Here is a 14,194-nt window from a genome sequence, read left to right as displayed (position 1 = left end):
ACAAATGAATTGTAAATAGGAATGCTGGGTGGGCTGTTCATTGTGCAAATTAAATTGATCATCAAAAATTCATTGACCAAGCCTTAATTAAGGATTTCTTGGAATAGGAATGTTGGCTGGCTAAGGCAATGTCCAAATCACTATTCAAAAGGCAAGACAAGTCAGTAATGTTGGAATTGGAAGCAAGAACAAATGGTGTCAGAATCAAAGACTCACTGGAAGTTGAATCACACCAGGTTGAGATAGTGGGATCACTTTGTTTAACTTCTTGGTCAGGCAGTAAAGGTAACTTTTTTTCATACACCTTTATTGAATTATCACTTGTGACACAGGTAAATGTACAGTTACAGATACAGTCTGGATGGTAGATGTGGAATCTGGTTGGATGGCAAATGCCTCACAGGTGCAACAGGATTTGAAAGCAACATTTTCAATTGTAAAAAGGCATGATAATCTTGCCAGGGTAAATGTTCAGGGTTATCTTTCTTTAACAATTCTAACAAAGTTCTTACCACTTCAGCATAGTTAAGGATCCATTGTTGATAGTATGCTGTTAAACCCCATAGGTGGTTCCAGATCTAATCTGGATGACAAAACATCATGGTCTCTCATTTCTGGATAGAAGAATACCCATGTTTTTTGTCTGGTTCTGCTAGCAATAGCTGGTTCATGTGGTCTGTTGTCAGTTATGTTTCAATTATACTCATTACAAGGGATGGACTTTTTGACATGCAACACATGGATCCAGGTAGGGAGTCACAATGGATAGAATAAGCAGTTGTGAGCAAAAACAAGTATGGTCCTTTCCATCTGGGGCTAAGGAAATTCCTTCAGGAGTATATTTTGATGTACACCTGGTCTCATGGATTCTCTCAAAAGGGACTTGAGGGTTGTTGGAGTGCATGTATAATACTGTGGTATTTCTGCAAAAGAGAATACAAGGATTTACAACAGGAAAGCATGGTTTCAGCAATATCTTACAACATTAAATTCTTAGTGAAGGGGTGGCAGGCATTCACATGGGACTGCCCATAAGAATTTCATCAGAGGGAAATTTCCTAGGAGCACTTAATGTACTTCTAATACTAAACAAAACTAAAGGCAGTGCTTCTGTCCATTTAAGACAAGTTGACCAGTTTCCAAACGCATTTTAGCTAGTCTAAATTCAATAGTTTGATTAGCTATTTTTTCTATTCCAGAAGCTTGTGGTCTATAAGGACAATGAAAATTCAGCTTAACACCCAAAGCCCTACAAAGTTGTTGTATTACTTGACTAGTAAAATGAGTTCTCTGAACACCAAACCTAGGAATACATTCTGTCATCAATTTCTTAGCTACTGTATAGCTTCTAATCAACCCGAGAAGATGCCAACAACAATCAAAGCATACTTCAAGTTCTGTACTTAGGGAACTTCAATAAAATCTCACTGAAGGGAACAGAAATCTATTGATTAAACAGGTGGAATACTGATTTAGACACTTTAGACTCTAAACAAACTACACAGGTATCTACAAAATGTTGAATGACTTCTGAGAGTTGAGGTGCGTCTAATCAATGGGCATCTGTTTTATTAATGCATTTTTGCACAAATGATAAGGTAAAAAGTTTTAACCAAGGGATTTAGAAAGTTTAATGGGACTAATAGCCACCCATCTGGGTGGCACCACAAAAGATCTGGAGAGTGACTGCAGCCATCACTTTTTCACCTCCTTCTCTCGGAGTCATCTGTTTAATCTTAAAAATTCAGCAACTCCTGTAAAGAAAAGTTATTTGCATTCAACTGTTGCAAAAATATAGTCTGAACAAGATAAGACAATGCAGCTTGTCTAGCCACCATATTGGCAAAAATGTTACCCATGGTTACAAAGGAACTGTCGGTCTTAGGTGTGGCACATTTTACTATGAATACTTCTCTTGGCAATAATAAAACTCCTAACAGTTCATTAATAAAAACAGCTTTTGTAAATAACTATCCCTGTTAATTTTAAATAACCTCATTCTTTCCAAATTGTACAATCATGCACAACTTGTTATACATAATGAGAAATGGTATACATGGCTACTGACTTATCTTTGCTAGTTTTACATGCTTTGGTTATAACTAATTCAGCTACTCAGACAAATACATTTCCATTTAATTGTTCAGCTAATAAGATGTTTTCTTATGTGCAAATGGAAAAGACTGATACAAGTTCACATTATCTCTTTGAACACAGGCACCATCTATGAAGATGATGAGATCAAGCTTCTGCAAAGGAACATCATTCAAATCTAACGTAGGAGGAAGCAGTGTTAGTAATAGTTAAGTAATCATAGGGTTCTCCTTCAACTGATGTAGGGATTAAAGAAGGAGGATTAAGTGATGAACATAGAACAATCTGTAATGAAGGGTTATTAAGTAAAGACAATTCATATTTAGATAGCTGTGCTGCAGATAAATATTATGTCTTAGTATTTGGTAACACGGCTTCTACAGTATGCAGAACCATAATGTAAGTCTCATACCTGAGAGTCAGTCCAGCCACCATATCTACAATGTGCACCATCACAGCCACCACCACAATACAGTGGGAGAAGACTGCAGCTACAGGATCAAGATTTCTGCTGAAATAAGCAACAGGTCTAAAACCATCATGTCTATGTTGTGCTAACAGTCCTAGTGCTACTTTATATATTTCACTACAGAACAGAACAGAAAAAAGACATTCTTTGAATAATTTCATAACCCAAGTGCAGGAGGATTTGAAAGCAACATTTTCAATTGTACAAAGGCATGATAATCTTGCCCAGTTAAACATTCAGGGTTATCTTGCTTTAACAATTCTAGCAAAGGTCTTACCACTTCAGCACCATTAAGGATCCATTGTTGACAGTCACCTGTTAAACCCCAAAAGGCTCACAGGTAATTCAGTGTGGTAGGGTGTGGGGAAGCCTGGATCACAGTAATTTGTGAAGGCAAACTCTGCCTAGCACCTTCTGAAATAATAACATGCCATAAATATTGAACCTGTGACTTCCATAACTGCAGTTTCCTTTCATTAACCTTAAATTGTAGTTCTGCAAAATGGAGTCAAAAGAAAAATAGTATCTTATTTACAATCATGTGCAGTTTTTTAGGCTAAAAGCAAATCATCTACATATTAATTCAAAGTAAACCAACAAGGAAATTTTATTTTATCTAATTGTTTCTTAATTTTCCTAGAAAATAAAGTTGGAGACATTAGATACCTTGTAGTAAGCTAGGCCAAGTATATTCTTGACCCTTATAAGTAAAAAAAAACAAATACTGACTATCAGGATGTATAGGGATGGAAAGTAAGGCCGAAAAAATATCTACCACAGAGAAAGTAGTGGCTTCTGAAGGCATAGCACTCAGAATAGTTGCAGGATTAGGAAACATGTGACATGTTGGTACCACTACAGCATTCACTGCATGTAAACCTTGAACAAACCAATATGTACTCTTTCTTGGTTTCTTATCTGCTAATGCAGGAGTATTGCAGGAACTGCAACTTGGGATAATGATACCTTGTTGTGACAAGGCAAAAATAACAGCTTCAATTTCTCTTTCTGCTTCTACTGACAAAGGATGCTGAACTGCCAGAGGCAGACAGTCAGAAGGTTTTAATGTTATATGGACAGGTTCTGCATCCTGTCAGAGCCCTACCTTATTGAGATGGGTAGTCCAGAGCTGCGGAGGAAAAACATTCAATTTCTCCACGTCAGCATTTCCTACTTGCTCTTCTGTTGTTAGAAAAGCAAAAACAGCATCTTCATTTAAAGATATATTATCAGTATATAACCCTAAAGTTTCAAGAAGCATATCTATAAATACACCATCAGGTGTACAATAAGCAGGACATCTAAGTGTACATAGTAAAAATTCTTTCTAATAAATTTAGAGAGGCTGAATTTCCCACAATAAAAACATGCTTTTCTTTTGCAGAACAATTTGGATAAGGAAAAGGTTGAGTTTTAGGAAAGTCTATAAGAATTCTAGACATACCCATCCCTGAATCATGTGTTTGGAAAGTGGAAGGTTTTCAGCATTTGTTGAAATAATCAAGTAGCTCCTGAGTATATAAAGAAATAGAAAATATTTATTTTGTATTGTAACATTGACAAAGGGGTCATCTTGGTGAATCAGTACCAAGGGAAATAACTGTAGTTCCTGTCCATGGTTGTCCTAATGAGATTGCTGCCACACTGGCAGCTGCCAAGTAATTTTCCATACAGGAGAATTGGTATCAGATTGCTGTGATATTTGATTATTTGGTGAAGTTAGTTGTTGACTAAGGAATGAACAATCATTTTTCCAAGTCCCATTTGGCCACAATTAAAACAGTTGTTTAACTGTGGTGCATCCTGTGGTGCTTGTTATAAATCAGGGGGATAAAAAGTTTTGCTGATACTTTCCTGGGGGCTGCTAACAAATTGGGCTCTACCTCTTCCCCCTCAATTACTTCTTCTCTGTCCTTGCCCTCTGAAGCTGGTACTAAACTGTTGAAGTTGAATAGCCACTAACGTTTTCTTATTTTCTTTTTCTTCCCTAAGAATATGGTCTGCTACATATTGTGCTTGATTAATAATTTCATGGATGCCTAAGCTTGGCCATTTCAAACAATCCTTTTTAATCTGCTCTTGTGTAGGTGGTAACAAGCCCTCTACAAAAGACATTGACAACTTTCTGGCTGTCACACCTTCTGTAGGCTCAGGATGTCCAGCAAAGGCTTCAAATGCATTTATCATACATTGCTAGTATGTCTCAATAGACTTATTATCTCTTTGCACAATAGCATTGATTCATGCCTAGTTAGAGACTGGGGGACATGGTGTAGTAATGGCTTTTAAGAGATTATTTCCAGAGCTAGAAATCCTTCATCTGTATGTTTTATAATGTTATCACCTAAGTTTGATTTTCCCCATATTTTTCTAAAAATATCAGAAGGTTTGGATGATTTTAGTATGGATCCAAGTCTTCACTGGTAGGGTTTTTCAAATGTAGAAGTCCTTGTTAGATTTTTGCATATTTTGATGAGTGTGTTATGAATAGGAGATTGAGAATCTACACTGGTTTGAAAATCCACTAAAGTCCATGGTTGTACCATTCCTTATATTAGGTTTAGTCTCATTATAGCTAGAAGCTGTGGGATTTGGGACTTCTCTTAAGGGGTATATCTGTGCAGAAGTTATATCAGAACCAGTAGAAGAGTCTGAATTTGCCTGTTCACCTGTGGGTGGTGTTGCAGGAGATGCCCACTGATATTATTTCCTGTCAAAAACAATGGGCAATTGAATATTAATATTTTTAAGTTTACCCAAAAATGGTAGTTTTTGCAGGTTAGCTTTTGTTAGTAAATCTTTTTAACTTTCCCCTGGATTTATGTTTACGGTCTAATTGTTTCCCTTTGTTAACTATAGACATTAATATTTGGTCTGAGGTTACAACTATTCTGTGGTTGTGTCAAAATCTAGTATTATAACTTGACTCAGAGGGGAGATTAGAAGTAATAGAAGTAACTTGTGTTGTATCTTGGGAAGAAGGAGAGATGTTGGCTTGTTGAGATTCAGGTGGGTCATAAGTTAGAGGGGTTACAGAAGGTAATGTTGGCCAGCCATAATCTTATGATTCTGGCTGACTGAGTGATAATTTGCCAGGAATGGAACTTTTCATGTGCACATTTTTGTAAATTGTTAAATATTCTATTTGCTGCCCAAATCTTTTGCCAAGCAGAATTATGTTTTAAGCTTCTCCCTACAGATTCCTTTTCCTTATTTTTAGATTCTTCTTGCCAGTCATTAAAGGCTTTAATCACCTAGAATTGCCCCTGGCTGCTGTCCAATCCTGTCCAGCATTTTTTCCCTGTGTACTCTGCTGTCCTTTGTGCTGGTCCAGCAATTAAATCTCTGTGAAACTACCTACCCAGTGACAAAGGACCCCCCTCCAAAAACCTGTGGTCTCATCTCTCAGCCTCTATTCCCTGCACCCTCTCTCAAGGAAGAAAGAAATACCCTGCTGTCCATTGTGCTGTTCCAACAATTAAATCTCTGTGAAACTACCTACCCGGTGACAATGGACCCTATCCAAAAACCTGTGGTCTCATCTCTCAGCCTCTATTCCCTGCACCCTCTCTCAAGGGAGAAAGAAAGTATGTTATCTATATCCTGCCTGTAAAGCCTACTACCATCAACTACTGCTTCAGGGGTTCAAAAGTATGCTCCGAGCCTAGACAGCCAGCAGCATTTACCCCCTTTTATCTACCCTGTTACCAAAATACCTCCATCACCTCATAGTAACCCATCTTACTAACTTGCCCCTTCCCTAGTCTGATACCAGCTAGCTCCATACAGAACTGCCTGCAATACTAGCTCTGTCCAGCAGGTGACACCCCTATCACTTCCTTTATTCTCCTGCTTATCCATCTGTTATTCTTCTTTTATTTACTCTACATTTCGTATGTCCTAGACATGATCTGATACCTCACATTTTACCCTTTACTTTAACTGTCTACACCCTCCTGTTTTCTTATAAACTACTTCTTATCTGTGCTCTTTCCCACTTTAGACTTACCTTACTTACCTTCAGTAACCAGCATCACTGATTGTTTCTCCTCTAGCTGCTCCATTACCCATCTCTGACTGTAGAACTTAGGCCCTTCTATTCTTTCCACTACTATTAATCTCTTCCTATCCCTAGGTTCTTACCTGTCTCACTTCTTTGCCATTCAGTCTTCTCCAGCCTCATGTACCTTATTCATCAACTTCAACACAACCAATAGCCTTGTAAGGTAGATTGTCTCCTTCCCCTCCTGACTGTACCTGTTGTAAACCTTCTCCCCTCCCCTCTCTCACCTTTATCCTATGGAAACCCATAAATACCCAGAGTTCTGTGTGGCACCATCTTTAATCACCTATAATTGCCCCTGGCTGCTGTCCGATCCTGTCCCAGTGTCTTTTAACTCTGGTGAGTAGTGTTTGGTTAACTGTATTTGCCTTGCCTTATGCTGAAATGTTTAACTGTGAACTAGGTGCTTAAAATAATACTGCTGTTAATGTTACTGTGTGCCTAAAAGCCATATCCCACTCTGGCAATTCCCTACATTACTTGTTGTTTGTTTGTTTCACAACGCTAAGTAACGGCTATTTAGTATCTCGCCACCCTCGTGGAGCTTCTATCTCAATTGCTGAGGTTCAGGTGCTTGAGTTTTGCCTACAATGGCTGCTTAAATAGCCATAGCTTGGGCTATTTTTGAATGGTAATTAAATGTTTTCTTGCTTGTTCTGCTGAAATGGAAGCCTGATCATTTGCGATAGGCTTGTATGGCTGCTTAAATGCCTGCTGTTGTGTTGCTTGGGTACTTGTTTAACCGCCTGTAATCGGTTATTTTGAATATTGGAAACCAGTTATTCGGCAGCTTAAACGGCTGCTGTTTGTCTACCTTGGGTACTAGATTCTACTGTCTTTTAGCCTGTAATGACTATATTAAAGTTGGGTGCTAACTTATTCGGCAGCTTAAATGGCTGCTGCTGTTCTTGCTAAGGTACTGGTTTTTAGTCCAAAATGGCTATTTTGAGGGTTGGGAGCTATTATTATTCGGCAGCTTAAACGGCTGCTGTATGTGTTACTAGGATACGGTTTTATAGTCCGTAACAGCTATTCTGAAAGTCAGGAGCCAGATTAGATCTCTAAAGAAGACTGTTACAGCCATTTACCATCACGCTGCTCAAATGGAAGCTACTATGTGTAGTGCACCGTTCCAGCAATTAAATCTCTGTGAAACTACCTACCTGGTGACAAAGGACCCCATCCAAAAACCTGTGGTCTCATCTCTCAGCCTCTATTCTCTGCACCCTCTCTCATGGAAGAAAGAAAGTATGTTTTCTGTGCCCTGCCTGTAAAGCCTACTACCATCAACTATTGCTTCAGGGGTTCAGAAGTACGCTCCGAGCCTGGACAACCAGCAGCCTTTACCCCCTCATATCTACCTTGTTACCAAAATACCTTCACCACCTCATAGTAACCCCTCTAACTTTCCCCCCTTTCCTAGTCTGATACCAGCTAGCTCCATACATAACTGCCTGCAAAACTAGCTCTGTCCAGTAGGTGTCAACCCTATCCCTTCCTTTATTCTCCTGCTTATCCATCTGTTATTCTTTTCTTATTTACTCTACATTTCTTATGTCCTAGACCTGTTCTGATACCTCACACTTTACCCTTTACTTTAACTGCCTACACCTTCCTGTTTTCTTACAAACTCCTTCTTATCTCTGCTCTTTGCCACTTTAGACTTACCTTACTTACCTTCACTAACCAGCATTGATGATTGTTTCTCCTCTAGCTGCTCCATTACCTGTCTCTACCTGCTCCTTTCACCCTGTGGGCTCACTCTGCTCCCCTACCCTACCCCCCAATTCCCACCCAGCCCCAGGGGTCCTACTCTTATACTACTTAACCACACCCCTTCCCCCTTTCCCACCAATCACTACAAACATTAACATTTCCCATCAACCACCTTATCCCTCCTTTCACCTACCACTCCCTACCTCTCCCACCTCATCTTCCACCTCTCCCTATCTACACCTTCTTTACTTCCTTACCTATAACAAAAACCGTACACCTAACCCATCCAAATGTACAAACTACACACCACTTAAAGCTGTTACTCACACTCACACTACTACCTCCTTTAACTTTAGCCTACCTGCTTACCTCCTATGAACACCCATTAAATCCACAACTTCAATACCCCAGTAAGCTAACCACCTCTCCTTCTCTACCCATTCTCACTAACCATGTTAATATAACATTTACACCCAGCAATCTACTGCCTAAATATCATAGACTAGCCCACGTTAGACACAACACTCTCAACCCCAGGAGATCTCCAAACCTACACTGTAAATCCCCAGATCCTAGATTTCAAATACAACTCCTCTCTTTAAAAGATGGAGATATTCACCCAGACCCAGGCCCAACTACTACTACCACTCAACTCCTCAACCCCAATCCCTCTACTGTTCATTCCCTCACCAAACCACCAAACTCACTCTTAATAGCTCACCTCAATGTACGTAGTATTAATAACAAAGTTGCACAGCTCCATTCTCTCTTAGAAGTCTACTCCTTTGACATTCTATGTTTAACAGAAACCTGGTTAAAACCTGTTACTAAAGACAATGAAGTCATGCCACCCGGCTATAACATCTTGCGACTTGACTTAACCGTGTAGCTAAGAAGGGTGGTGGGATTGCTATCTTATTTAAATCAGGTCTACAAATTACCACCTATGATTATAAAGCACCTCTAACCTCTAACGCTGAAATTCTTATTTCCAAACTTCACATCAACACTTACAAATCCATTTATATTATCTGTATCTATCTACCTCCTGGCAATAACAGTGCCACCATAGAAGATATCCTTTGCTGGTTGTCTCAAAACTTACCCCAAGAAACCATAATCCTAGGGGATTTCAACATTGATTGGAAATGTTGCAGCGGTAATCACCCTACCACCCATATTAAACTATTTGGTTTCTCTGAAACCATTACCTCCCCTACCAGGATAATCAAGCCTAATAAGAAAGAAAGTACCTTAGATTGGATTCTCATAAATAATCTTCCCCAGACTTATGAAGCTGGAACCCTCCCTGATGATGTGAGTGACCACTCACTCACCTACATCATCAGGCATAAGACCAATCTACCCATTCCAACTATTTGTAGGACAGTTAGAACCAAAACAAAAACTTTAACCCTGATCTCTTCCAAAATGAACTAAAAGCATGTAACTGGTCTCCCTTAAAATACCTCCCATTGGAAGATGCTGTTAAATACTTTAACTCTAACTTCCTAGCTATATTTGACCACCATGCTCCAACCCGCTCTATCAGAATCAGAACTAAATCTGCCATATGGCTTTCAAAAGAAACCAAGCAAAAAATCCATCTTAGAAATAAATACTGGAATAAATGGCGAATGACTAAAAACCCAGTAGACCAACAAAATTTCAGACAGCTGAGAAATGACACTAAAAAATCTATACTCTCTGACAAAATAAACTACTACCTACAATTCCAGCAAACTTACCATAATAAACCTCAAAAGTTCTGGGCAAGTATTAACCAACTATTACTCCCAGGTCAATCTATCACTCCAAACCCACAAAGCACAGACCAGGAAAATCCCAAGCATGCTGCTAATGCCTTTAATACCTTTTTCACTGAAGCCATTCAAACACTTGCCAGTCAGTTATCACCTCAAGGCTTTCCTATATCTAACTCAAACTCTACCCAACCCCCTCCATTTCTCTTCCAACCAGTCCCAACAACATACATTCTTACCCTTATCCAAAAACTGAAACCATCCTCTCCTTCAGCAAAACAACTACCCGCTGAATATCTACAAATGGCAGCCAAATCCATTGCCTATCCCATTTCCATCCTGATCAATAGAACCATCAGTGAAGGAGACATCCCAAGTATCTGGAAAGTCTCCCGTATTATCCCCCTACATAAAGGCGGAAGCTCTACTGAACTCTCCAACTACCGTCCCATAGCCCTACTTTCTCCTTTGGCAAAGATCATGGAGAAATGTTTCCACAAGCAAATGCTAGACTGCCTAATCCAAAATAATTTACTATCCAGCTGTCAACATGGTTTCAGACCTTTCCACAGCACTACTACTGCCCTTCTCTCCTTCACTTACTGTATCAACAAAAACCGCAACCACAATATGCTTTCCTCTTCATTGTTTATTGATCTGTCCAAGGCATTTGATGTGGTAAATCACCAGATACTTTTAAATATCCTTATATCTCTGTCACTAGATGAACTTGCTATAAAATGGTTCAAGTCCTACTTAAAAAGTTAATTGGCATAATATTCTATCTACCCACCTGACTGTTAACCTTGGTATCCCGCAAGAGTCTATATTAGGACCCTTACTTTTTTCTGTATTTATCAATGACCTTCACTTAGCAGTCCCTCAAGCTACATGCATCCAATACACAGTTGACTACACTCTTATATGCTCATCCTCAACCACATCTGAACTTCACTCCCTTACTGAAACAGTGTTTAACACAGTTGAACAATGGTTTACACAGAGCTGTCTCCTCCTGAACCCCCAAAAAACTAAACTCCTCCTTTTTACTCCTACACGTAGGTCCTCCCCAATAGATTTCACTGTAACATCCAACAATGCTATTCTTATATCCCCTGAACCTACAACCAAACTACTAGGCATCACCACAGACGACAACCTCCACTTCGACACCCATATCAATAATACTCTAAAAACTGTTGACAGAAAACGTGGCTCTCTCTACAGGATCAAACCTTTCCTTTCTCCTTCAGCTAGAATAACTATTGCTCACACTCATCTAATCTCTACTCTCCTCTATGCCTCACCCGTATATACAAATCTATCTAAAAACAACCTCAATAAAATGGAACATTCCTAGAATAACATAGCCAGATTTGCTACAGGAAACCCTTTCAGAACCCACCACTGTTATAATCTAAAGCAACTAGGATTGCTTGAACTGCAAAATCAGCTTAAATTCCACCAACTGACCATTGCCCATAAGACCCTTTACCAACCAACCAATACCCCTGTTCTTTCTACCCTCATCACCCCCTATACCAATCTAAAGACCCTATGATCATCACACAAACTGCTTGTAGATATTTCAAAATCAAACAGAGCTGGTGACTCTCTCTTCTCTAATACTGTTGGAAAATCCTGAAACCTACTTCCCAGTGAACTTTCCTCACTTCCCTCTATATCACTTTTCAAACGGGAACTAAAACTCTTCCTCAGAACACACTGGTTGTGCCCCTGTACTAAGCCCTAACTAAGCAACTAGCTCTTCTATCTTGCTTCTGCCTACCCTCTTCTTCTCATTAATCAAGTCCAACTCTCCTTAAATACAACTTACCCTTGTCCTACTATATAGTCTTACTTCCCTCTTCTGGAAATTTATGATTGTGACAACTTTTTTTTTTACTAAATAATTATAGTATAACCTGCCTTCTTTTTTATATTATGTATTAACCTGTAGTTTTTGTAATATACCTGCATTTCTCTGTACTATGTTTGGAATGTCTACCCTCTTTGATAATCTCTGTACTATTCATACAACGTACACTGTACATATTAATAGTTGTTTATGAATCTTGTGTTTATATGAGATGTATTGATTTTGTTCTCATGGAGCTTATCTCCCTGGGCCTCTACTGAAAATGGACATATATCTAGTTAGGCTAGCCTGGTCAACAAATGTAAAATAAATAAATAAATAAAATAAAGGATGACCAACAAGAGGCTGATACCTTGTTACCCTTTTGTTTCAACTTATTTTTTAGACATTTTACAACTTTCTTAAGAAAACTATAATTTTCCTTAAACCATAAAGTGCTATTTCTTGTGAGCTCAGACCATTTTTCCAAATAATTACAGCTATCTCTACCATACTTTTAAACATATACCTGCCTGGAGTCACCTACTCCAGCTCCTTAAATTCACTTCTACTGGCACCCATTATAAAAACCCACTCTCATGCCAAAGGGAGAGATCTGTGACTATAGTTAGAGTCGCTCATATTCCAAATGATGGATTCTACTGTTCCCTTTTCTTTATATTTTCATTAGAACCCATTCTCACTCATGAGGAGGTTTGTCCCAAGAACCCAACCTACCTGTCCTCAGCTGGGAAATGGTTGTTTCAAGTCCTTCTACTTAGGGCCAGATATGCCATAGGTCCTTCTACTTAGGGCATTTCTAACCCTTTAACAAAGGATCTCTGCCCTTGTACATTGATTAAAACACCATTAGCACACAATTATACAGAAGCAGGTTAGTAAAATGTGATTGTACAAACATCCAATTTCCTCTTTTCATCCAATTTACCAGCTAACATACTATCAAAGCTAGTAAGGAATCTGTTAGGAAAGTTTACCTGTAGAAACCTTACACTATGCTGAGATTCAAAATTGTGTACCATCACATCAGAAGTCTGCCTAACAGAAAAACTATCTCTTTAGGGCCCAGTGGCAGTCTACAATTCAGCAGCCTACAAACAGCTTGGAACTCCGAGAGTCACAGCATCAAACTGTTAAGGTACCAAATAACTTTCACATGAAACAGTTCAGCAGAGAATAACAATCTCCTTTATTACACAGAAAGGCACTGTAATAATTGATAAGTCTGTATAAACTGGAATTAACTGGAAACAACTGAAATGAGACTGGAATGAAAGTCTTCATTGGACCATGTTAGTAGGCTATTGGCCCTGAGGCCCTTACAAGCCTAGCCAAGAATTTAGCCCATGTTCTGACAGGTCAGCACTTGATGCCCCTGTCCAAAAGGGAGGCAGGTAGAATCCCAGGGGTGAATTTTCTGTTCCCCATCCAGTTATCCAGGTTGTGCTTAAAAAAGGTTACAGACATACTCTGCTTGATATGGAGAGAGAGTCTATTCCACAGAAAGGGGAGTCTCTGGGACACAAATCTGTCCTGCCAACAAGTCCTATTGATGTCACAGACCAGGTTGAGGTTGCATGTCCGGGTAACTTGAGTGGATCTAGACTTGTGGATATGCAGCAGTCCCATCAAGGTGGGGTCTGAGATTGCTTTGTATACCACACAGATGTCACCTCTGAGGAGTCTGTATGAGATTGAGTAGAGGGACAGGCCTCTTAGCCTATCTGTGTAGGTTAGATGTTTGAGGCCCTGGATTTTCCTGGTGAGGAATATCTATGGTCGCTCCAGCTGCTGCATGTGCTTTGTGAGGTACATGCAGAAAGGGGCATTGTACTCAATAATTGGTCTTATATCTGTTAATTACACAAACTTGAGCTTAACAGGTGCCAGTCTCTCCTTTATGGGCCAAGTCTTTTTGTGCTTTTCAAAATAAATTCTCCACATGCTGTAGTTCAGTTAAAAATGGTTTATTAGATGTTAACAATATCCAAATACTGTCTCCAATAACTGTGCTGATAAACAATAGCAGTCTGTAGAAATTCTGGAATGTTGGAAAACAGTAACAGGGCTGATAAATATCCAAAGTTTCTGCACATATATTCTGATTCTCCTGAATAATATCAACTGAAACAGTCTTTCCCTCCTGAATAGTATTGATATTTGACCTGACTTCTGTACTCGGGCTCGAGTGTCTGTACTGTAAAAACCTT

This window comes from Protopterus annectens, chromosome 5.part0 (assembly GCF_019279795.1).
Source record: "Protopterus annectens isolate FY-2018-M chromosome 5.part0, PAN1.0, whole genome shotgun sequence".
Classification (NCBI taxonomy): Eukaryota; Metazoa; Chordata; order Ceratodontiformes; family Protopteridae; genus Protopterus; species Protopterus annectens.
This window is presented reverse-complemented; position numbering follows the sequence as displayed.